Genomic DNA, 25,828 nt, shown 5'->3' with positions numbered 1-25,828 from the left:
GGACTGAATGTCATTTTGAATACTCTGGGGGGTGCAGTTTTTATAATGGGGTAATTTGTGGGGTATTTCTAATATGAAGACCCTTCAAATCCACTTCAAACCTGAACTGGTCCATGAAAAATTGTGAGTTTGGAAATTTTGTGAAAAATTGGAAAATTGCTGCTGAACTTTGAAGCCCTCTGGTGACTTCCAAAAGTAAAAACACGTAAATTTTATGATGCAAACATAAAATAGACATATTGTATATGTGAATAAAAAAAAAACATTATTTGGAATATCCATTTTCCTTACAAGCAGAGAGCTTCAAAGTAAAAAAAAAAGCAAAATTTTCAAATTTTTCATAAAATGTTGGGATTTTTCACCAAGAAAGGATGCAAGTTACCACAAAATTTTACCACTATGTTAAAGTAGAATATGTCACGAAAAAACAATCTCAGAATCAGAATGATAACTAAAAGCATTCCAGAGTTATTAATGTTTAAAGTGACAGTGGTCAGAATTGCAAAAAAATGGCCGGGTCCTGAGGTGTAAAATGGCTGGGTCCTTAAGGGGTTAAAGGAGTACTCTAGTGTAGAGTATTCCTGCTCCGTCCTGCCCGTGCTGCAAAATAAATGAAAATGAACCATCACTCACCTCCCTGGGTTCCCGCGGAGCGTCACTACAGCTGATCAGTCCTCCGGTCCATCCTCTTCATACTTCCAGGTGTAACGAAGCGTCACCTGGCGCTCAGCCTATCGCCGGCCGCCGCGATGTTCAGCCTCGGCCGGCGATAGGCTGAGCGCCATGTGATGCTTCGTTACACTCGGAAGTATGAAGGAGATGGACCGGAGGACCGGACAGCTGTAGTGACGCTCCGCGGGAACCCAGGGAGGTGAGTGATGGTTCATTTTCATTTATTTTGCATCCCGGGCAGGACGGAGCAGGAGTACTCTGCCCTAGAGTACTCCTTTAAGGGTGCTGCAACTTTTTTTTTTTTTGCATATCTACTCTATCTATCTCATATCTATCTATCGATCTCGTATCTATTTATCTATCTATCTATCTCATATGTATCTATCTCATATCTATCTATCGACCTCGTATCTATCTATCTCATATCTATCTATCGATCTTGTATCTATTTACCTATCTATCTATCTCATATCTATCTATCTATCTCGTATCTATTTATCTATCTCATATCTATCTATCTATTGATGTTGTATCTATTTATCTATCTATCCCAATATGCTTCTCTACTGAATGATATCGTAATCTCTGAAAAGAGAAAAGAAAAGAACAGATATATAAACACAATGGGGTAAGATTCATCAAAACCTGTCCAGAGGAAATGTTGCCCAGTTGCCCATAGCAACCAATCAGATCACCTCTTTCATTTATAACAAGTCCTCTGCAAAATGAAAGAAGCGATCTCATGGGTTGCTATCTTTTGATCTCACATATCTATCTATCTCTTAGTGTATCTCAACCAGTGTTCCTCCAACTGTTCCAAAACTACAACTCCCAGCCTTCGGTTGTCCAGGCATGCTGAGAGTTGTAGTTTTGCAACAGCTGGAGGCACACTGGATGAGACACAGATCGATCCTTCTCATATCTATCTATCTATCTATCTATCTATCTCATATCTATCTATCTATCTATCTATCTATTTACTATGGGACAGCGCTCATGTATCTCCAGCTCCTCCCCAGAGAATTCATGGAGCACATTGCGAACCACCACCCCATGCACAGGGAGACAGGGCCTTTAAGGGGTTACTTATAGCACATCAATTACAACCACTAAAACATAGTCCTTCTTGATTTAAATTATTGATTATGTGTTCACAAGGAATTATAGGGCTTTGGGGACTTTTTTATTTGATGGGTCCATCACCCAGGCCGATTTGCCAGAACCTCAGCACCCACAGACCTGAGGATAGTCAAGACTTCATTCCAGACGGAAATACAGAAAGACGTTTTTGTACAGGACAATGTTGGTTTTAAGAACAAATCATCTACAATATTGATGGACAAAGGAGAGATTAAAGAAAAGTCTGGAACATTAAAAAATAATACAGCAATGGTAATCCCAACAACTCTAACCCTGTGAACTTCTGTAGAAAGAATTAGAAATCCGAGAGCAATGCCTGAAGGACACTCAAGGACACGGAGTCTGCGTTCATCAGAATTCGCAGACTATTGCTCCACTAACTTAAGGCACATCTGTCACTACTATGTCAATCAATATATAAGCTACCGGTGCATTTATATGGATTGAATGTAATAGAAATAAATGGCACAGATTCATCATTTCAGTTACATTGTTATGTACAAAAATAATACATACTGTACTCTATATATACATATATATATATATATATATATATATATATATATATATATATATACATATATACTAGCTGAATACCCGGCATTGCCTGGTTTTTCCTTCCTAATCCTTGTTGTGGAGGAAAATAAACAAAAGAGGAAGCTTTTGACTTCATATCCCGTCCTCATATATTGTTGTCATATCCCAACCCCATATCCGATCCTCATATCCCAACCTCCTATCTCGTCATCATACCTCGACCTCATATGCCATCCTCACATCCCGTCCTCATATCCCGTCCTCATATCCCGACCTCCTATCCCGACCTCCGATCCCATCCTCCTATCCCGACCTCCTATCCTGACCTCCTATCCCGACCTCCAATCCCATCCTCCTATCTCGACCTCCTATCTTGATCTCCTATCTCGACCTCCTATCTCAACCTCCTATCTCGACCTCCTATCTCGACCTCCTATCCCGAACTCCTATCCAGTCCATCTATCCCAACCTCCTATTTCGACCTCCTATCACGTCCTCCTATCCCGTTCTCCTATCCCGTCCTCCTATCCTGACCTCCTATTCTGACCTCCTATCCTGACCTCCTATCCCGACCTCCTATCCCGGCCCGTAATATGTGTACCAGGTATTGAAATATCTCTAGCCGTATTGAAGTTATGTGGGAACATACATTTCCCATTGATTTGCATGGGACTTTAAACAAAAACCCTGACCCTCACAAATGGGGGTAGTTAAGGGTTAAATTAACTATGCTATATTTTAAGTGGACATATAAGTAACATGTGACCAAGTATTATCGAAATATCTCCAGCCGTTTGGAAGTTATACAGTAACATATATTTCCCATTGACTTGTATGGGACTTAAGTAAGGGTTAAGAAAGGGTTAAGAATGATGTTGAAGCCAAGGAAGACCAAGAAGAAGCTCTGAAGTACAAATGAGGAAGCACGAAGAACTACGTTTTTTTCTCATGCTTGTCACCCACTTGCAAGACGAGAGGTTCTGTGCGGAATAGCACTGTAGAATTTAGGTTTTGTCCATTTACAGAGGTAATATACAAGGGCTTAGCAAGCTTAGTCACAGGAAGTCAGCGTTTATGGACCAGGAAGGCATTAATGAAGTCTCCAGCAGTACCAGAGTCCAGAAAGTCAGAAGCAAAGAAAGAGGTCTTGGCAGGAGTAAAAACTTGGACAGGAGTGGACAAACGAGGAGAAGTAAAGTTCACACATAGGGTCATCACACTCACTTGTCCTAGATGTGAGCGTTCTCCCGGACGCTGTGGGCGTATAGAACAGTCTTTAAGAAAGTGCTCCGGGTTGGCACAATATAGGCACAAATTATCATTGCGTCGTAGGGACCTTTCCTGTTGCGTAAGGCGGGAGCAATCCACCTCCATAGCCTCTTCAGCAAGAGGCAAAAAAAGACAGAAGAGGTGGACGTTGGAACACGGGTGCCAGAGCATGAAGTCATCATGTACGGACAGGTTCTCTTCGCAAATGAAGTTCTTCCTGCCTCTTGGAAAAACGCACACCATTTCGAGTGGCTAAATGAATTAGTTCACTCAGGGTAGACGGAGGATCGCATGCAGAGAGAGCATCCTTGATTCTACTGGACAGTCCTTTTTTAAATGTAGTACACAAGGCCTCGTCGTTCCAAGCCAGTTCAGGAGCAAGAGTGCAGAATTGAACCGCGTAGACACCAACGGAGGAATTCCTTTGGCAGAGGTTCAGGAGAGCCGTCTCGGCTGAGGAGGCTCGTGAGGGTTCTTCAAATACACTGTGGAATTCTGCTGGGAAGGACGGCAGATTAGAGGAGAGTGGATCATTACAATCCCAGAGAGGAGTTGCCCAGGCAAAGGCTTTTCCAGACAATAAACTGACCACAAATGCCACTTTAGCTCGCTCCATCGGGAACTGATCCACCATGAGCTCCAAATGCATAGAACACTGTGTCACGAAGCCTCTACACAACTTTGGATCACCTTCATACATCGAAGGCAGGGACAAACAAAGCTTGGATCCGGATAGTGCTGCAGGAACAGGTGAAGAGGTTGCGGCTGCTGTTGCTGCTGTACGGCTAGAAGCTGCTGCACCATTGCTGACAATTGATTCAGCTGTTGCGCCTGGCGGGCTATCTGTTGCGACTATTGAGTCACAATAGTAGAAAGATCCAAAACATCAGGTGAGGGCACCCCAGCGGGATCCATGGCCGGATCTTACTGTAAAGACTCTCGGCAGTAGGCAGGACACTTACGGAGGTAGTAGATCCGCTGGACCTGTGTGGCAGATGACACGGCCCGTGCCAGGGAGCGGAGTCTAAGGTGCCGCTGGTTTTTACCAGAGCCTGACGCAAAGCGGGATGGTCTTGCTGCAGCAGGCGGCACCTAGGTCGCCAGCCCTGGCATGACTCATCCACACAGGCAGCTGAGGTGAAGCAAGGTACAGGAGGGCTAGGCAGGACATAGTCTGGATAGCAGGAGGTCAAGGCTGGCATCAGTGGAGCGAGGTCAGATACATAGCAGGAGTTCAGCAGGCAGGCGGCACAGGAGCAGGGTCAGGACACGGAGCTGAGGGTCAGAACACGGCAGAGCAAACATAGAATACGCTTTCTCTAGGACACCACTAAGGCAACAAAGATCCGGCAAAAGGCAGGGGGAGGTGCACAAACTTAGAGGGAAGGAACAGGTGTGGACACTAATTAGGGCGTACTGGCCCTTTAAATCACCGAACTCCAGTGCTTGCACACCCTAGGAGGCGGGGGCACATGTGCCGGCACTGCAGGAGAACCGGAGGGACAGAAGGAGGCAGCGGTAGGTGACAGGCTGGGACCTGCATGCGGGCGTGTCCTGCAATGTGAATCCCAGCACCGCCGGCAGGGAATGATAGAGAAGGGGGAGTGATCAGCATGTCCGGCCGGAGCACTAATTATAACATTAGGCTTGTGTTGTCTAAGGATTTCTGTATCATTGCTACATTAAAGGGGTACTCCGACCCTAGACATATTATCCCCTATCCAAAGGACAGAGGACTAAATGTCTGATCGCGGGGGTCCCACCGCTGGGGACCTTTGTGATCTCGGCTGCGGCCCCTCAGACATCTGGTGCACGGAGCGAAGGCTCGTGACATCACGGTTGCGCCCCGCTCGTGACGTCACGCCCATGCGCCCTCAATGCAAGTCTATGGGAGAGGTCAGCCGTCACGCCCCCTCCCATAGACTTGTATTGAGGGGCGTGGCCGTGACATCACGAGCGGGGTGCGGCCGTGACGTCACGAGCCACCGGCTCTGCACCTGACGCCCTAAACGAATGCCGGGTGCAGCAGGGAGATCGCGGGGGTCCCCAGCAGCGGGATCCCCGCTATCAGACAACTTCTCCCCTATCCTTTGGGTAGGGGATAAGATGTCTAGCGACGGAGTACCCCTTTAATCATAATTACTATAATCCTGACCCAATGGGCAGAATTTTCTGGAAAGGGAACAAAAAGTTGGAGAAAAAAAAAACTATAAACTATATAATTTTTTTTTCTTATGAATATTTTAAACTAACCCAGTCTATACCACAGTGAACCATTTCATAGGCTTAAAAAAAAAGAATTTCCTCAGTTTCTTTCCTTTCTTCTTTAATTGCAATCCTCATATGTTCCTGTTTGCTTTCTTCATTTCTGTATTTCCTTAATCAGTCGGGCGCTGATTGTCTTGCACTTGTTCCCTCCGCTTACAATTACAATTTCCTTGTCGGTGAATCGTTCAGGAGAACAACAGGAAAATAACACCAGGTCGTGACCTTGACGTGTCACTGATATGAAGCCAAAAAAAAGGAACCTATATCCCCCTCCCAGGCTTCGAATTCATGACTTTTACCCTTATACACTGTACGCATTCTGTTTAATTAAGCAGTCAATTGCCCCCTGATCTTGATAAGCTGAAGATATTTTAGGCTGTAGTTTAGTAAATAAAACGTACATAAAAAATATAATAAAAAAATAAATAATAATAATAATAAAAAATAATAAAAAATAAAAAATAAAAAAAATAATAATATATATTATTTTTTTTCTTCATTTTTTTATTATTATTTTTTTTTATTATTATATTTTTTAAGTATGTTTTATTTACTAAACTACTAAATTTTATATATATATATATATATATATATATATATATATATATATAAAAAGTCATTAAAATTTCTAATTTACAACAAACGGCATCATTAAACGTTCCGCCCGTACAGTGACGGAGTCTGCCCTGAAATAGTTTGTAACCATAAGTTATTATCCGAAAATATTTTTCCTGCAGATAAAAAGATTTGTCAATGGTCTATATTGAATGTCTCATAAGGGGTTCATTTATGGTTGAAAACTGAATAAAAGCAGTAAATTAAGAACAGATTTAACCATAGAAAAGCTGTAATCCAGTGCAGGTTTCCTTGGTGAATGAAGTATTGTTGTGCGGAATTAATCTCAATACTGGAGCAGTTAACCAGTCACATCTGTGGCTGAACATGATGTCTGCGCACAAAAGACGGTTTTGGCGTTCAATAAAGCGACGGCGATGGTTTGTGCCATGTGCGTATTTTTTTATTTTTTTTTGCTGTATATTGATGAATTAAAATAACACTTCAACTAGGTTACAGACAGAGAGCCAGATGGGAGATAGAAGCTCGAAACGTTCTGCTTTCTATAAAGAGGGGGGGGGGGGGGAATTGTGGCTAGATAAAGAACGGCCTTTAAAAAAAAAAAAACAAAAAAAAAAAAAGAATAAATAAATAAAACATTGCCGGTGATTGAGAGATTGTGGTTCCAGTAGTGAGTGGGGCGCACAGTTGTGTAAACTGTTGTATAGTCCTACGACGTCCCGACAAGGTCTGTTTCCGAGCTTTCATCGCCGCGTAATAGAGCTTTATGTGAGAAGTGATTGTGTCCGTGCGCAGGCCCGGGCGCTTTGTTATTTTATTTACAGCCACTATAATTGTATTCTTTATTTGTAGACTTAGGTCTGGGTTACGCAGTGACAGATCTGCTAAAACGGTCTAACTCTTTTTTCTACCTATCTTTCTGCTTTTATTAGATAACGGTATAACGCGTTTCGATCCCCACCTAAAATCTTCCTCAGGTACTACTTCCTCAGTGGCAAGATAAAGCTCCTAGGGCAGTGTTTCTCAACCAGGGTGCCTGCAGCTGTTGCAAACCTACAAGTCCCAGCATGCCCGGACAGCCGTTGGCTGTCCGGGCATGCTGGGACTTGAAGTTTTGCAACAGCTGCAAGCGCCCTGGATGAGAAACACTGGTCTAAGGATATGTCAGATTTATCAAACTGGCTCATGATGTTTAATAAATCTGTAATTGTCTTAGACTGTCAAGTCTAAGGGCAGGATTTATTATTGTCTATGTAAATCCAGTTTTGTTTTATTTATTTTTTAAGCATGTACGTCATGTGCTCCTTCCCCAAATGTATTAAAATGGCAAATTTTCTTCAGAAAAAGTTAAATAGCTTAACTTTTGACATGGCAAGCCCCTGCACTTTAGCCCAGCGGAGGGACTGGTGCCCAGTTGTGGATATAGGGCGGATACGCAAGTAGGCAGGGAAAGGGGTTGTAGGTGAGCTCAGGGCTGCACTATTCCATGCCCTATATGACAGTAATAGTGGCCTTTAGTGCCTACCTCCAGTAACAGTACTCCCATGCAAAAAAAAGTGTCATTCTAATGACAAAGTCACACCCCTACACTTAAGCCCAGTGGAGGGACTGGCCCCTAGTTGTGGATCCGCTGTATAAAGGAGATACGCAAGTAGGCAGGAAAAGGCGTTCTAGGTGAGCTCAGGGCTGCACTATTTTCTGCCCCACATGACACTGGCCAGTAATAGTACCCCCATGCAAAAAAGTGTCATTCTAGTGACCCTCTTACAGTATTTGTTCCCCTCTACTGCCCTTACACAGTAATATTGCCCCTTACAGGGTCATCAGGTGCGAAAAAGACATTGCCTACCTTGCCCCTGCACCTCCTCCAATGGTGAGTGCCATCTTCTTCATACCATCTATTTTAGGATGTGTATCTTATTCCACACCACTTCTCATTTCCTTTTTTTTTTGGGTCCCTTCCTGATATTAATTGCATACAAAATTGTGATTCAACGACCGCGCAATTTATCTTGTTTACCTTTGTGCTTACAGGCCAACAAATACTGACCTGACTTATTTTTGCGGGGGGGGGGGGGGGGGGGGATGTGCTCCGTGTCGCGCTTCGCCTTGTTTGTGTATTTATTCCGCATCCCAAGTAACACTAATTTGGTTTTAGTTCTAAGGGATTACATCTGTTCTCCCATTTATTTAACATCATTTTCTTCTAGTTAGTTATAGGACTCCGGTTGGATCCTATTTTTTTTTTTTTCTGTAAGTTCTCATTAATTAGAATACTTTCTCAGCTTGCCCCATGCTTGTGTTTTCCTTCCGCTATTCTTGTTAGACCAGGACACATAATTAAAGGTTACAAGAGAAAATTTTTCCTACATGAAAAAAACTAAAATTGCTTTCCGACTAACAAAACTTCTGCTCATGTCTGCTGAGTATATAACAAGAATAATTACTGACGTGTGGACTGTAACAATAAGAATGCTGCATCCTAGATTTTCCAAAGAAGATTTATTTTTGTCTGGGAACATTAAAAAAAAAAAAAAAAAAAAATCTGAGGATGGGTGTTTGTGAAGAAAATTTTCTAAAACACATGACAACCCCATTCTATTGGTTTGTAAACGGAGAAGAACGCTTTTCGCTTTGCCAATTTGCCTACGAGCAAAATTTGCTTTCTTCCTAGTAAGGAACTTTTTTTCTACCATCTTAGACATCCACAGATAAAAAAACAGAACTGTCTTTATGGTAGGGAGCAGTGGAGTACCACAAATATTTGATGATGATGTCGTTCCTCCCCCCCCCATGGTCTTAAAATGTCATTTCAAACAAATTTCCCTTATGTGATAGCCTACATATTTCCAAACATATTTGTGTATCACTTTGATTTACAAAAATTACCCCTCACCTCAGAAAAAACAGCTCTAACGTATTGGTCACTAGGTGTCTCCTCTCCCCAAAATCTGCTGTCCACTGCCTGTTGTTGGAGAAAATCTGTCTCAAGCAACTGCTAGACTAGGACACAGGAAGTGAAGGCAGGGCTTAGCATGTGCTGTGTGCAGAAAAGGGCGGGGAGAGAGCCTGAGAAAGCCTGGGCTGTGTACCTGCAAGCTGAGCCAGTCTGCCTGCTTAAGATGATCCACACTGTTCCTGAAAGGAAAATCAAGGCTTCCTTTTTATCTCTTACCACTAATAAAGCTCAGGGTAGTTGTTAGTTGTGTAAATACCAGTGTACCTACTGCTGAAAAGTGAAAGGGTAATGTAGCTTCCAGTCAGTCTTCCAGCAGTTCACCAACACCGTGCTGAAAATGTCAAAGTATATAAGGTCACTGTAGGAGCAGAATATTTTTCACGGCTTGAATCTCTGCAGCAGTACATAAAACATGATCAAATGTCTTAATCTAGGATGAAGGGTGTCCGTGATACCTGACATGTCACAATACATCTAACCTGTATGCAGAATTACCTGGCCTATAAGACTACCTATGCTTCAGCTATTACCCCCTCAGATCCGCATCAAAGGCCTCACACCTCACCAGCCAATTGAATTGTCTAGTTCAAATTTTTTACCTATATCCTGATTTATGTCCATATGAACAATTGCAGAGTCCCCCTAAAAAGCATCCATTCTTTTGGAGAATATAGCTTGCCTATGCATTATATGTTGTTTTTTTTATATAAAAGAAAGTTGTGGGAGTAATGCCAGATTCTACCCTTTGCAATGAAAGCCAATAATGGATTCCTCTATCTATATTCAAATGTCATAGGCATCAAAAGGTTGAAATTATACTCATGACCTTCATGATCACGAATGATGTACGGCAGTGGTCCCAACCCAGTCCTTAAAGGGTTACTCCGCTTCTAGACATCTTATCCTCTATCCAAAGGATAGGGGATAAGATGTCTGATCGTGGGGGTCCCAATGCTGGGGGCCCCGCTATCTCTGTGCAGCACGCATTCATTTAGAACCCTAAGTATGGGGCGGCAATGTCCCTCGTGATGTCTTGCCATGCCACCTCAATTCAAGTCTATGGGAGGTGACGTGGGGGCAGCCAAACCCCCTCCCATAGACTTGCATTGAGGGGTTGTGGCATCACAAGGAACGTGGCCGTGACATCACACCCCTGCCACACTCTCTAAGCATTCGGAAATGTTCCAGATGCTGTGGCAGCAGAGTGCCCCTTTCAGGTCCATCAACATAATGTTTTTTTTTTTTTCAGTTACTCCTTTGGAATAGAACAGGAAAAAATTCTAACCCTGGACTGTTGGTGACCTTGAGGACTGGGTTGGGGACCTCTGTTATACAGCACTATGTTTGTCCATAAAATCCAATAGATAAAACTAGCGTGTTTTGAACTTTACAAACTCTTATTCACGTGAACATAGAGCTGAATGTCTTTCATCAACTCTTGATCCAGCGTTATCTAGTCATAGCTCTGATCCTGCTTATTAGCCTCTGTAACTCCAGCGATAGCGTCTATTGTTAGTGTCTTTACACCCTGCCTGTCCATGACCTCCAACATGTCAGACACATAGAGTAGACCCTGTGAATAATAATTGTGTAATACTTTATCACATATTCTATCTTTGGTATCTTCATTCAACCTATGTTTATTCCTAGTTATAAGGCAGAAATATCCGACAAATGCCAATTAAAGTAATTATTATCCACTTTTCTAAACACTGTCTACCTGTCACCATAAATTACTATTACCCGTTCACCCATACAGAAAATAACTATGATAACAATGCATGAGTACGGGCAACTTTGTGTCCTCCAGAGACAACAATTTGTCGTTATTAAGTTTATATTAATATGAATTTATCCAAATTCTCCAAATAGAACACAAACAATTGTTAGACAAGGAGCAAAACAAAGGAAGGGCAATACATGTACAGAAGACATTCTCTACTATAGATGGATAAAGATGTGATACATTAAAGGGGCGGCTTTTATTTAGAACTAGTACCCCTCGAGGTGATGTGCTGCACTTCTGCCCTTTTTTGATGCACCCAGGGCTAAGAAAGGGGTATACTTAGAGGAAAGGAAGCCCCATGGCCATTTTGATCTGTGCTTTCCTCCTCAAGCAGTTTGAAATAAGAAATGCGTTAGTGATATACATCATGTTTTATTACTTTTAATTATCACTTTAATAAAGACATCAGATTTTAACTGTAAAAATGAGTACCGGACACACCTCTTTTTTTGGGAGCTTGAAAATGCCTACCAGGTCAGAAGTTCAAAGTTCATAGGGCTTGTTTGCAGAGGCAATATTATTATTATTATTTACAAAAATAAAAAATAAATTAAAAAATAAATAAATATATAATTTTATATATATATATATATATATATATATATATATATATATATATATATATATATAGGGGTCAGTACTTTCCTCAGGGAGAGGACACCTCTTCAGGTGTAACGGAGATTCAGGTTAGGCCATTTAGCACTCCGCAGGCATATATATATATATATATATATATATATATATATATACACACCGTATTTTTCTCCGTATAAGACTCACTTTTTCTTCCCCAAAACTGGGGGGGGGGGGGGGGGAAGTTGGTGCGTCTTATACGGCGAATACACACCTAACGGGTCGGTCCCTGCGGCCATCAACGGCCGGGACCCGCAGCTAATACAGGACATCACCGATCGCGGTGATGCCCTGTATTAACCCTTCAGACGCGGCGATCAAAGCTGACCGCTGCGTCTGAAGCCAAAGTGACACTAACCCGGCTGCTCAGTCGGGCTGTTCGGGACCGCCGCTGTGAAATTGTTGCGTCCCGAACAGCTTACAGGACACCGGGAGGGAATTTACCTGCCTCCTCAGTGTCTGCTCCGGGCCGGGATCCCCTACATGGCGGCGCTCTCCTTCGACGTCATCACGTCATCGCGCACGCCGTCCCGTCATCCAATAGGATCGGCTTGCGTAGCGAAGTGATGACGGCGACGTGATGACGGCGACGGAGAGCGTGGATCCCGGGGAAGAAGACGTCCGGAGCGTCGGGGACACCCCGGGGACGCGGCGACAGCGATGGAGCGACATCCAAGGCAGCGGTGACGAGCGGTGACGGGTCCGGAGCGGCGGTGACACATGAGTACTACTTCCTATACCAGTGGTGTTCAACCTGCGGACCTCCAGATGTTGCAAAACTACAACTCCCTGTATGCCAGGACAGCCAACGGCTGTCCGGGCATGCTGGGAGTTGTAGTTTTGCAACATCTAGAGGTCCGCAGGTTGAAGATCACTGTTGGGTGCAGAATCTTTTTTTTCTAGATTTTGCACCTGTCGGTGCGTCCTATAGGGCGAAAAATACAGTACAGTATAAATATGTGTATATATATATATATATATATATATATATATATATGTGTGTGTGTGTCATTGTATACATTCATACAGCATATTTATATTTTTAATTATTAGTAGTTTTTATTATTATTATTATTATTATTATTATTAATTTGTTTTTTAATGCAGACTAGAAATATACCTGCAAAAAAACACACAAAATAAGCTTATAATCATATAATCATGGACAATAGTATTATGACCATCACCAAGATACGTCCACATTGTTGATATACTTTTCACCATACCGGGACATCTGTTAAGGACATTTTAGGACGTCTTCAAAATATTTTATGATCATTAGTGAACTGGTGAAACCATGACATCTAATAATTGTTCCCAGGTTTATAGAATGTGGAACTCAACCCCCAATGGTAACAGTATCCCTCACCCCCTACAGGATACATACTGCTACTTTAATTGATAGAACATTCCTCTTATAGTGTACACATGCTTCCCGCATAAATGGTTTCCATGGAACATCTCTCTTATTAATGGAAGGGTTTCTTCATCTGCCTGCTCTTCTCTCTTTAAAAGTCATGATCATTTTTTAACAGAAATTCTATGAAGAAAGTTAAAGGAGTAGTCCAGTGGTGACCCAGTGGTGAACAACTTATCCCCTATCCTAAGGATAGGGGATAAGTTTGAGATCGCGGGGGGTCCGACCGCTGGGGCCCCCTGCGATCTCCTGTACGGAGCCCTGACAGCCCGCGGGAAGGTGGCGTGTCGACCTCCGCACGAAGCGGCGGCCGACACGCCCCCTCAATACAACTATATGGCAGAGCCGAAGCCCTGCCTTCGGCAATCTCCGGCTCTGCCATAGAGATGTATTGAGGGGGACTGTCGGCCGCTGCTTTGTGCGGAGGTCGACACCCGCTATCTGGCCAGAGAGCCTGGCCCCCGTACAGAGAGATCGCAGGGGGCCCCAGCGGTCGGACCCCCCGCGATCTCAAACTTATAAGTTTTTCACCACTGGACTACCCCTTTAAGGCAGGAAATGCATAGGTGACCATTGAAGTGGGTTACAAGGATCTGCTGGACAATTGATATCTATTTCAACATTGGGGGAAAGACTGGCATCTCCTATGTTGGCCTTCAAGGGGTACCCTGCCCCTAGGCATCTTATCCCCTATTCAAAGGATAGAGCATAAGATATCTGAGGGGACGTGACGTCACGACCATGGGTGCCCGATGCTGGTGCTCTGAACATAAATGTTTAGAGCACCAGGATGCCGGCCTGGGGATCATGGGGGAGGGGGGGGGCCTTTAAAGAGGTACTCCAGTGTTTGAAAACATACCTCTTATTCACTGAGTGGGAGAAAGGTATCTGATTGCAGCCCCCCATGATCAGACACTTATCCCCTATTCTAAATCTCCAGAATAGGGCCCCCAAATTAACCTCGTTTGGAAGCCCCTGCCCTCTCACTTCTACCTTCCCTTGTCAGAATTTGAATAATGAAGACCCTTTTGGTGAGTGCCGTCCCTGTCATCTATTGTCTCATTGGACTACTAAGAATGTCCTGTTACTAATAATATGACCGGTGCACAATAATAATGGCTAATTTCTAAGTAGATTGTTAGAATTGTTTAAAAAAAATTCCCAAAGTTTCACCGCTCAGCTCCGGTTTGGGGCTTTCCAATGCTAGGTACGAATCTCAGCTTTCTATGTACATTTCATCGAATACAAAGCAATGGGAAAACATTTTCGTAATTGAAAAAAAAGTTCTCTTTCCGTCCCAATATTAATTAATTGAAGCTCAGTAATTATGTAAAATTCTATAAACGGATGCTATAAAAACAAGGCTGCCGAAGATTCCCCATCCTTCCGAGTTGTCTAATAGGATCATAAGCGTTAAAACTTTAAATTTTCATAAGCTTGAGGCAACGGTTTTATATACTCGAGCGGACGGAATTTCCGAATGTGGAGGATAACAATGCAGAGTCAGATCCTGCTAAGTAGTGAGCCATCTGCTTTTCTGATTGATGGGTGCACTAAAATCTATTTTCTTTTCCTTGGGCTTTGCTGAATTTAATCAGTGGTTAAACAGATATAAAAATTCGAGATTAATAGTATGTATTGCGAAGAAGAAGAGGCTTAAGATTTGATGAAAATGTGAAAAAAAATATTATCCATTGATAAAAAATTAAATAAAAAATACCTTCTTAATAAGCTCCCCTTATTAAGGTTGAAAAAAACAATCAAGTAGCCAGGAGTTCAAATGCATCTTCAGATTTATCGGTGAATTACATAAAAGTGAAATGTACTGATAAAATCATTCTTTCCAAAATGACACATTTCGAGTCACGTGACTCCTCCTCAGTGGAATCTGATGAAGAGTCACGTGACTCGAAACACGTCATTTTGGCGTTTTGCTGCTCATCATGGAATGATGAGATCAGACCCTCATACCCTATATTGGGGATCATTTTTAAATAGCGGGACAATCCCTTCAACAACAATTCTGTTGTCATAAGCTGCTCCTATGGTATGCATAACAGCTGAAAGTGGACTTCAAAGGGGTACTCCAGTGGAAAACCCAAAACATTTTTTTTTCAAATCAACAGGTGCCAAAAAGTTAAAGGGGTACTCCGGCCCTAATGCATCTTATCCCCTATCCAAAGGATAGGGAATAAGATGTCTGATCGTGGGAGCCCCACCACTGGGGACCCCCGCAATCTGTCATTGTGCACCCACCTTTGTGAGCGCGTGAGCTCAGACATCTTATCCCCTATCCTTTGGATAGGGGATAAGATGTATTAGGGCTGTAGTACCCCTTTAAAGAGAATTGTAAATTGATTCTATTTAAAAATCTTAATCCTTCCAGTACTTATCAGCTGCTGAATGCTCCAGAGGAAGTTGTGTAGTTCTTTTCAGTTTGACCACAGTGCTCTCTGCTGACACCTCTGTCCATGTCAGAAACTGTCCAGAGCAGGAGAGGTTTGCTAAGGGAATTTGCTTCTACTCTGGACAGTTCCTGACATGGACAGAGGTGTCAGCAGGAGAAAAAAACAGGATGAATACTTTTCTTTTTTTTTTTTTACTGCTTTAAAAGTTAAATTTCTCTGCTGTGCCACCACAGGGCAAATAAAGAAGTACACAATTGACATTAATGCCTAGATATGTTGGGTCACTTTATATAGAGACCCTTTATTACCGGGTAATAGCAACATAATGATTAAAGGGGTATTACACTGCCTCAGCATTAGGAACATTTGGCTCTGAATGCTGAGTGTGGTTGCCGGGCCTCGTGACAACACAGCCAAGCCCCCTTGTGATGTCACAGCATGCCCCCTCAATGCATGTCTATGGGAGGGGGCGTGACGGTCATCACACCCCCTCCCATAGACTTGTATTGAGGAGGCATGGCGTGACGTCATGAGGGGGCGTGGGTGTGACATCAAAAGCCCCGGCACCCGCACTCAGCATTCAGAACAATATGTTCCAAATGCTGAGGCACTGGAGTACCCCTCTAAAGGGGTAATTCAGTGGAAAACATTTTTTTTTTCAATCAACAGGTGCCGAAAGTTAAACAGATTTGTAAATTGCAGCTATTAAAAAATCTTAATCCTTCTAATACTTATTAGCTGCTGTATGCGCCACAGGAAGTTCTTTTCTTTTTGAATTTGCTTTCCATTCTGACCACAGTGCTCTCTGCTGACGCCTCTGTCCATTTTAGGAACTGTAAAGAATAAGAGCAAATCCCCATAGCAAACCTCTCCTGCTCCGGGCAGTTCCTGACATGGACAGAGGTGTCAGCAAAGAGCACTGTGGTCAGACAGAAAGGAAATTCAAAAAGGAAAGAACTTCCTGTGGAGCACACAGCAACTGATAAGTACTGGAAGGATTAAGATTTTTAAATGCAAGTAATTTACAAATCTGTTTAATTTTCTGGCACCAGTTGATTAAAAAAAAAAATGTGCCCCTTTAGGTGAACATTTTTATTATACATATGTGTAGCGTTATATTTATACTTGAATCCTGATGACATCATTGCATAATAATTTGTTGGTTGGAATTGCCCTTCAAGGTAAATTTTAATCTTAAGGGTACATTCAGACGAGTGGATTTTCTCAGCGTATTTTGATGCGATTCCGCTGCTGAAGGGCCTCCTAAATGCTGGCTTTACATGTGCCTACTCGCAACGGCAATACGCCGCTACGAGCAGACACACTGCGATGTGCAATTCGCCGAGCGCATGCACAGTATACACTTAAATCGCGGCAGCTCAATGAGCAGGGGGAGCAGCCGCTATGTGTGCGAGTACACTGCGCATGCGCGGCGACTCGCACATCGTTTCAGTGTGTCTGTTGATAGCGGCGTATTGCCACTCCGAGCAGGCACATGTAAAGCCAGCATACAGGAGGCCCTTCAGCGTAAAATACCCTGCAAATCCCTGCAAAAATACCCTGCTCGTCTGAACGTACCCTAATAGTGTGATAATCCAAGCTGTGAATTTCCTATGACCTTGTAACATCAATGAGGCTTGAGATGATACCTGCCTCAAGACCCAATGAGGTCACCAACTCCTAGTTTATAGAATTAATGTTACTTTAGCCAAAAATGAATTTCTACAATGCAGGCAATGAGGGATTTTTGTATCACAGGGCGTATTTAGGTGGAAAAATATTTTGGCATATTTGTATTCTAATACGTCTTCTTTAATAACGCGCTCAGGTGGAATCATCTGGTGGTTAACTCATTACAGAAGCGGGAAGTATCTGTCCCGGTGATGGACTGTCTGCAGCTCTCCTTATTAGAAACAGTATCATCCTTGGCTGTTTCCCAGGGCAGGGATATATAGTCTTTAATCAGACACATATTTGAGGGATTATTGGGTTGGAGGAATCTGTATACAACTTGTCCAGGAAAGCTATTAATGCAAATGGCTTGTTGAGAGTTTTAAAGCAAAAGAAAAAAAAATTGGTGTTTTTTTTGTGAGGCCGCCATCCATAAACTCCCGTCTTTATTATCCTTAGAATAAATAACATTTATAATCTTCGGAACATAAGGGGAGCAGGTTAGACCTCTTTTATCTTGGCAAACAATTAAGCCGGGTAAGTAATTCTCTGTTCTGAAGAATTTTTTTATTTTATTTTTTATTTTTTTTATTCCTTTCTTTCTTTATTTTTATATATATATATATATATATATATATATATATATATATATATATATTATTTTTTTTTTTTCTGAAAAGGTTATATGTTCATTCGGCGCAGAACTTCAAAAAAATTATAAAGGTGAAATTCTCTTAGTTAAAGTTTTGCGAAACAATATTTGAAAGGTCAGCGGCACTCAACACAGAACACTGCTTTAATATATAACTAATTTGGGGAAATGCTGCGTTTTTTAAAGGTTATCAAGCACTTCAGAGCTTCAGGATTGTTTTGTAAGGGATTAATGTTCTGGATATTTAAAAACTGCTCCGTCTGAGACCCTCATTAGAAGGTAATTCTCTTGTTTCGGCTTTCCTCGCTGGAAATGCGCGGATGGGCTTCTCGGGAGAATGTCAGCGGGCGTTTCTGGTCTATGTAAATGAAACATGTCTGCGTGTCAATGCTACACTTCACTTTACTTGGTTATACAGTGCAGGCTCTTCTGCACCCATTCGCATTCTTGAAATTTTTTGGAAAACCAAAATACAGTAGATAAGGTTGGATGGATTTCCCATTGACATGCCACAGGCGACATCTCCTTGAGATATGGTTACGCTCACATGCGGTATATCTTTTTTTTTTTTGCGTGGGATTTCCATCGCTCCTTGAGGACCTGAAACAAGGGCATAAGTGTACAGGGGGAAGAGGTTATGGTTGCACCAAGGCCCTGAAGTCTTTGGGAACCCAAAGGTCATTTAGACTTGTAGGTGGAGACCAGTTCTATAAGTGATACTTGATAGTTTGTTTGTTTGTTCCTGGGATTCCTGTTATATCTCATAGTATATTGTGTTATGACACAGCAGTGATCTAAAACTATGGCCCTCCAGATGTTGCAAAACTTCAACTCCCAGCATGCCCAGACAGCCGGAGTTGAAGTTTAACAGCATCTGGAGGGCCACAGTTTCAGACCATTGAATGAGATGCATATTAGATAGATAGATAGATAGATAGATAGATAGATAGATAGATAGATAGACAGACATATATGAGATAGATAGATATAAGATAGATAGAAGATATATAGATAAATAGATAAATACATAGATAGATGGATAGAAGATAGATAGATAGATAGATAGATAGATAGATAGATAGATAGATAGGTAGGTAGGTAGGTAGATAGATAGATAGATAGATAGATAGATAGATAGATAGATAGATATGAGATAAGTAGATAGATAGATAGATAGATAGATAGATAGATAGATATGAGATAGATAGATAATGAGCTAGATGGAAAGATAGATGGTTGTTGGCTGTCCGGGCATGCTGGGAGTTGAAGTTTAACAGCATCTGGAGGGCCACAGTTTGAGACCACTGTGAGATGCATATTAGATAGATAGATAGATAGATAGACAGACATATATGAGATAGATTGATATAAGATAGATAGATAGATAGATAGATAGATGTAATATATATAGATAAATAAATAGATAAATATATAGATAGATAGATAGATAGATAGAAGATGTATAGATAAATACATAGATATATAGATAGATAGATAGATAGATATAAGATATATAGATAAATAGATACATAGATAGATAGACAGATAAAAACATAGATAGATAGATAGATAGATAAATAATGAGCTAGATGGATAGATAGAAAGATAGATGGTTGCTGGCTATCTAGGCATGCTGGGAGTTGAAGTTTTGCAACATCTGGAGAGCCATATTTTTAAACCACTGTTATACATGTAAGTAGTAAAAAATAAAAAAATAAATACCCCTAAGAAAAGCCCTTTAAATCAGATTGTTTTAGGATTAATTTTGGGAAAATCACAACATTTACAGGAACAGGGACTCCTGTCAAAGAAAGGAATCTCTGCTCCCGTACATGGAACAGCAAGGTATACACTGTATGCCTTAGTGCTCAGTTAACATTCTCTGGATCAAGCACAACATGTCTGCCCCAGTGAGTGTGTGGAGACACTTGGAGGGAAATATTAATGCTGAATGCATCGTCACTTCTTACACACACAACACTCACATGGCCCAAAACTCTTCCCCTGGCCTAGTGAATTTGAATAGTGGGACCTATTATGTAAGCCTCACCGCTCATTGTACAGGAGTCTCTGCTCCTATATGAATTAGATTTTCGAAAGGTTTGCACATTTGTCAATATAAGTCAATAAGACCTTATCAGAGCTATTAGGATATCTCCGGTGCTCCCATAGAAATCAATAGACGATGTGCAGGCCTGGTGCAAGGATTTTTGTCACCCTAAGTGAAAGCTAATTTTGCCGCCCATTGGCTCTGCCCTTTGACATGCCCTACCATACTACCGGGGTGACACACTGTAACAAACCTCCTCCTCATGTAATCTCCTTACTACCGGGGTGACACACTGTAACAAACCTCCTCCTCATGTAATCTCCTTACTACTGGGGTGACACACTGTAACAAACCTCCTCCTCATGTAATCTCCTTACTACTGGGGTGACACACTGTAACAAACCTCCTCCTCATGTAATCTCCTTACTACTGGGGTGACAGGGTTTTGCTGGATGGGCGGGTGCTTCAGATGTTAGCTAACTTTATTGCTGCGGGCAGAGCGGCGCACCCATTAAAAGTGCGCTCCAGGCGGCTGAATATTTTGCCTATAGGCAGAGCCGGCTCTGATAATGTGGCGTCTGCAGCTCCTGGACTCATGGAGAGCCAGGGCGCCGTACTGGGGATTGTGGGGATCCAATCAGCAATAAGACAGTTTTCCTGATCCTGTGGATAGGGGATTGAGTGCTTTTGGCAGGATAACCCCTTTAAGTCTTTCTGGCAGCTCTTACTCAGAGGCATAGCTATACCCAAGCCCTGGAGCCTGATTGGGCCCAAAAGTCCCTATAACGCATAAGAAAACACCAATATTATATACTGATCAGCCATAATGTTAGAAAAAACTGACTAATAAATTGTATGCTCCACTCATGCCACCAAAATACCTCTAACCCCCTGAGATAATCATAATCTCTGATGGTGTCCAGTTTCATTTGGCACCAAGATATTACCAGCAGATCCTGAAAGTTGTGTGAGGTGCGGCCTCCATGGATTGAACTTGTTTCTATAGCATGAATTGGATTGAGATCTGGGGAATTTTTTGGCCCAGTCATCACCATGAACTATTTGTTATCTTTAGTGTTGAGCGGCATAGGCCATATTCGAATTTGCGAATATTCGCAAATATATGGACGAATATTCGTCATATATTCGCTAAATTCGCATATTCATAATATTCGCGTTTTATTTTCACGTATGCGAAAATGCGTGTATGGGAATATTTGCATATGCGAAAACTAGCATATACAAAAATTAACATAAGCGAAAATTTGCATATGCGAAAATTTGCATATACTAATTTTTGCATATGCAAAAATACGCACGCCAGTCTCGCACAGTAATATTAGAGCCTTCAATACACCACACAAGCTGGAAGCAGAGAGGGATGATCACTGTGATGTTTACTGTGATAAAAAAAAAAATAACGAATATTCGTAATTATGAATATATAGCGCTACATTCGCGAATATTCGTGAATTCGCAAGTAAAATTTGCATTGCGAATATTCGCGAGCAACACTAGTTATCTTCCTCAATAGTGTTTTCAGCGTGGCCGGGCATTATTCTGTTGGACGAGGCCACTGCTGTTAGGGGATCTGCTGTCATGAAGTGGGGGACAGGGTCTGTACAATGGTTAGGTAAAAAAAACATAGAAAAATGCAAATCAGCTCACCACTCTAGTGTGAATATACGTCAATGTCCATGGCATCTATGATGAAGGAAGCACGGAGAATCAATGGGCAATATCCCACGTAGACATCAGAAGAGAAACAAAAACTGTTGGGGGCGATCTCTCATCTTCCATGGAATAAGGAGTGCATGTGGGTACACATGCATCCCACACCTTAGAGCGTCACAGGCCGTTAAGTACCATCTTGAGGGTATGTTCACACGTGCAGATTTACAGCGTATTTTACGCTGCAAATCCGCTGGTGGAGGCCCGCTCTATGCTGGCTTTACATGTGCCTGCTCATAGTAGCAATACGCCGCTACCAGCAGACACCCTGCGATGTGCGAGTCGCAGTATACTCACACATCGCGGGAGCTCTCTGCCTAGCTCAGAGCAGGGAGAGCGGCTGCGATGTGCAAGTACACCACACACATCGCTGCACTGTGTCGGCTCGTAGCGGCGTATTGCTGCTAACAGCAGGCACATATAAGCCAGCATACAGTGGGGCCTTCACAAGCAGATCCGCAGCTAAATATGCTGCGAAAATCCACGCGTGTGAACATACCCTTTACATTACAGCAATTATGATCCTGATTTTCAAGGTTATATACTTATATACTTATATACCTATATATACTTGATGGGGGAGATTTATCAAAACCTGTGCAAAGGAAATGTTGCCCAGTTGCCCATAGCAACCAATCAGATCGCTTCTTTCATTTTTAACAAGACCTCTGCAAAATGAAAGCAGTGATCTGATTGGTTGCTATGGGCAACTGGGTAACTTTTCCTCTGGACAGGTTTTGATAAATCTCCCCCGATGTTCTTACTTTTCTGTTACAGCATAATTATTAAACTTTTGATGGGTCATACTATATGCAAATCTCGGGTTGCCAGATGGGGGCTAAATTTTCACCGTCACTGGCTAACCTATATATGGCCTACTGGGAGGAGGAAAGACTATATGTGGCCGACAACCCATACCATTAACATATTTTATGGTACGGCCGTTATCTCCTCCTGGTGTGGCAGAAGCCCCAAAAAGATTTTGTTCCCTTCATTAACTTTCTGAATGACAATGATCTGAATTTAGAATTTACTTACCAAACTTAAGCCAACTGTACTGATTTTCTGGACTTCCTCATCGGGAATGTCACAACAGGCAAAGTTGACACCACATTATGCCGCAAACAGACGGCTGGCAACAACATTTTGCATGCACTTAGCTGCCATCACACCACCAAAAATCTCCCTATTGGAGAATAAATGAGAACCAAGAAAATTCGGCAAATCGGACAAATCAAATTTTTCAAAAATGTGCTCATCTCTAGCCATGATCGTAATATCATGACCACGCCCCTTGTAACATCACACCAAGCCCCCTCCATTCATGTCTATTCATGTGATGTCCCGACCACTGCCGTAGGGACCCAGCATTTGTTGAGAATGCCGGGTGCTGCGAGAGATTGCGGGGGGCCCCAGCAGCAGGACCTCCGTGATCAGACATCTTATCCCCTATTCTTTGGATAGGCGATAAGATGTCTAGAAGCGGAGTACTCCTTTAACCCCTTAAGGACACATGACGTACTGGAACGTCATGTGTCCACTCCCGATCTATAACGCGGGGCCACGGCGTGGCCCCGCGTCATAGCGGTTCGGGCCCGGCCTCTAACAACGGCCGGGACCCGTGGCTAATAGCGCGCGGCATTGATCGCTGTGCCGCGCGCTATTAACCCTTTAGACGCGGCGTTCAAAGTTGAACGCCGCGTCTAAAGTGAAACCGAAAGCATGCCGGCTAGCTCAGTGGGCTGTTCGGGATAGCCGCGGTGAAATCGCGGCATCCCGAACAGCTGACAGGACAGTGGGAGGGCCCCTACCTGCCTCCTCGCTGTCCGATCGCCGAATGACTGCTCAGTGCCTGAGATCCAGGCATGAGCAGTCATGCGGCAGAATCATCGATCACTGGTTTCTTATGAGAAACCAGTGATCAATGTAAAAGATCAGTGTGTGCAGTGTTATAGGTCCCTATGGGACCTATAACACTGCAAAAAAAAAGTGCAAAAAAAAAGTGAATAAACATCATTTAACCCCTTCCCTATTAAAAGTTTGAATCACCCCCCTTTTCCCATAAAAGAAAAAACACAGTGTAAATAAAAATAAAAATAAACATAAATGGTATCGCCGCGTGCGGAAATGTCCGAATTATAAAAATATATAGTTAATTAAACCGCACGGTCAATGGCGTGCGCGCAAAAAAATTCCAAAGTCCAAAATAGTGCATTTTTGGTCACTTTTTATATCATGAAAAAATGAATAAAAAGCGATCAATAAGTCCTATCAATGCAAAAATGATACCGTTAAAAACTTCAGATCACGTCGCAAAAAATGAGCCCTCATACCGCCCCATACACGGAAAAATAAAAAAGTTATAGGGGTCAGAAGATGACAATTTTAAACGTATAAATTTTTCTGCATGAAGTTATGATTTTTTCCAGAAGTGCGACAAATTCAAACCTGTATAAGTAGGGTATCATTTTAATCATATGGACCTACAGAATAAAGGTAAGGTGTCATTTTTACCGAAAAATGTACTACGTAGAAACGGAAGCCCCCAAAAGTTACAAAATGGCGTTTTTTTTTTCAATTTTGTCTCACAATGATTTTTTTTCCCGTTTCACCGTAGATTTTTGGGCACAATGACTGACGTCATTACAAAGTAGAATTGGTGGTGCAAAAAATAAGCCATCATATGGATTTTTAGGTGCAAAATTGAAAGAGTTATGATTTTTTAAAGGCAAGGAGCAAAAAACGAAAATGCAAAAACGGAAAAACCCCCGGTCCTTAAGGGGTTAAAAACATTGTTATGGAATGCTTTACCTGCCTCTATACTAAATCCTTGAAGCAGGATTGGCATTAGGAGTTCACCAGAAGCGCAATTTTTTTCCCCAGGTTTCCCTGTGGTAATAAGTAGTGTTGGGCACGAATATTTGCATTTAAAATTTTTATCGCAAATATTGCTAATTTGCGAATTCGCGAATATATTCGCTATATATTCGAAATTACGAATATTCACTTTTTCCCGCATATGCACATATTTGCATATGCGCATATTCACATATTCCTTTTTTTAACTTGTGGGCCAATTAGAATGATGCAAATACACTTGTCATAGGTTATCAACAACATCCCTAGCAACCAATAGTAAATTTGCCCCCCCCCCCCTCACTGTTTTCTTCCTTGAATACGAGAATATGCGAATATAACAAATACGCGAAATTCGCGAATATAGGACAAATACTCGTCTATATATTTGCAAAATATTGCAAATTCAAATATGGCCAATGCCGCTCATCACTAGTAAGAAGGTTGGAAACACTGCAGCAGGAAATGGAAGATATATCTGAACCTCGTAGATTCACAGAAGACTGGGAAAGGACGTTAGTGGTGGATTGGTGTTTTTTTCTCACTCATTGACATTTACCATGTTTCATTCATAATAAACTTTGTGGGTATCAAAAAAATACACAAATACTCAAAGTCAACTAACCTATAAGAATCATTTGTAGTTCCATTACTGAATCCTCTTAACTCGCACTAGAGGCAACAACAACCCAAGATCTGTTCATCAAGAGTTTCATGGTTGAGCAGTCAGAGGAGTTTGAGGTCACCATGCACAGTGTCGGTGGCAGACGTACAAATCACAGTGCCATGCGGGAACATATTCTCTGAAGAATGAAATCATGCTTTACCATATGGCAGTCTGAAGGGGTGAATATGATAAATTCCAGGAGAACACCTTCTTCCTGAATGTCTTCTGCCCTTGTTGGGCTAATCTTCTTGGTTTAAGATTTACCCCTTAGGCTCTGTTCACTCTTTGAAGTGCATGTTTGGCATACGCATTGAAAGCTCCCAGAACATAGGTCGAGCATATCCGTTTGGCCTGATTCACCCAATGATTGCCAAAAGATAAATGAGATGATAGAAAGATAGATGATAGAAATAGTGTAGGGTGATTGTTAGGGATCCAAGCAAACTAGAAGATACATCCGACACCGCTACTGTCTAACACGTCTTAGATAGATGGCTGCAGCTACACCTATGTTGGGAATAGCACAGGGGTGCCGT

General features: G+C 42.1%; 2 long non-coding RNA genes across 4 annotated transcripts in view; both read right to left on the bottom strand.

Moving 5' to 3' along the window:
* The window catches only part of LOC130283302 (uncharacterized), a 63,907-nt gene that overhangs the window by 22,195 nt on the left and 15,884 nt on the right, over positions 1 to 25,828 (bottom strand). The window lies entirely within an intron of this gene.
* Positions 1 to 25,828, bottom strand: part of LOC130283303 (uncharacterized) — a 42,397-nt gene that overhangs the window by 9,774 nt on the left and 6,795 nt on the right. Inside the window, exon 1 of one of the 2 annotated variants that reach the window (XR_008846640.1) lies at positions 21,707 to 21,808. The exons of the other annotated variant lie outside the window; for it this stretch is intronic. This is a non-coding gene — a long non-coding RNA (uncharacterized LOC130283303). Of the gene's footprint in view, positions 1 to 21,706; positions 21,809 to 25,828 lie in introns of those variants that run through there. 2 annotated transcript variants of the gene reach the window in all.

The sequence above is a fragment of the Hyla sarda genome, chromosome 7 (genome assembly GCF_029499605.1).
Source record: "Hyla sarda isolate aHylSar1 chromosome 7, aHylSar1.hap1, whole genome shotgun sequence".
Classification (NCBI taxonomy): domain Eukaryota; kingdom Metazoa; phylum Chordata; class Amphibia; order Anura; family Hylidae; genus Hyla; species Hyla sarda.
This window is presented reverse-complemented; position numbering and strand designations above follow the sequence as displayed.